Here is a 1,459-nt window from a genome sequence, read left to right as displayed (position 1 = left end):
TCATCGAAGCCATCAATAACCATAATGTTTACACTCGTTTATTAACTGGCGCTTCGCTGATTCTTCGCTCAAATAGCTATACAAACATGATTCGACCAGAAATCCCTTCTCTCTGCGAAGCAAACCTCATTCGATGCGTTGAACAGTGGGAAGAAATTGGAAAGGGTGGGCAAAATTTAAATCCGGCTGTTGTTCTCATTTTCGAGGTTAGGCGTCCTCCGAAATGTTTCGTCATATTGTATTGTGCTTTTTTAAAATAGAATTATATTTTGAAAAAAAAAATAGTTAGTTATTTTCTTCTACAATCGCATATGATTGTTCATTTGAAACAACTTAGCAGAAGACATAATTCATCCATACATTTATACGGGTGAAATATATATGTCCAAAAATATTTTAAAGCTACCCAAAACGTTAGACAAAATTTCAGACTCAATTGACGAACCAAATAAGTGCAGTGGTTCTCCTATTATCGATCGAGATCGATGTCTAAGTGTAGATCCGTCTTCAAAGCCGTTTTTTAGTCCCATGCACTGAAAATTTCAGATCTAATTCTTGTTACTGAAAATTTTATTTTGCACATTTCAAACCAGCAGAAGTTTGAAGAAATGTATTACTTCTTCTACGAGTATTCACCAAATACCATTCCATATTCCAGTACGAAGATGAAGACACCTCGTGTCTTCTGCAAAGTGTCTCACACACAATTTGGAGAAACTTTGCAGAAGACACCGACCCTGAGCATAAAATTTCTGAAAATCTAAATTTTTCATCTCGCTACTACCAGAATTGGCCATTGTCAAAGCCAACACCGACCAACTTTCCTGCAGAAACCATATAGCTCAATAAAATGCCATATTTGTATGACCAGATATTCACAATTCAGAACCACCGTACCTCGATCTTACTGCAATTTTCTTTCTCCCTTCGCTCACCGTTCGATCGTTCGTCAGCTATAACCTACCCGTTATCCCGCACCCGTTGATGGGAGCTGAAGAGTGCCAAGACCATCGAGCCCGATCAAACTGCCGGCTGCCAAAATCGATTGTTCAGATTGTGTTGCATAAGTGCAAGCAACGGCACCAGCAGCTCAGGTCTCTCTCCCCTTCTCACATCCTGAAGAAGATGCAACTATTCCCAACTAGCCACCCGCCCGCACCTTCGTCGCGCTTCGTCACACGATTGGTGGGAAAACGGCACGACCGCACATAATGGGGAAAGCAAGAGTGTTAGAAAAATATTGCCAAGATGAAAACGAAATAAATAAATTATGAGTCGCTATAAGTTGGTCGATCCAAATAAAAGTTGCGTTGGTCCTAATGGTGCGCTGGCGATGAGTTGCGGTCCAAATTAAGTTAAGAGTTCGATTTGGATGAGTGTACGTGTTTCGATGCGCATTTACTGACCTACATGACAAAATGAAATTCTTACCGCTAATGGGGAGCGATCGAACGCAAGC

Source organism: Topomyia yanbarensis, chromosome 3 (genome assembly GCF_030247195.1).
Source record: "Topomyia yanbarensis strain Yona2022 chromosome 3, ASM3024719v1, whole genome shotgun sequence".
NCBI classification, from domain to species: Eukaryota; Metazoa; Arthropoda; class Insecta; order Diptera; family Culicidae; genus Topomyia; species Topomyia yanbarensis.
Note: the sequence above shows the minus strand (reverse complement) of the source record.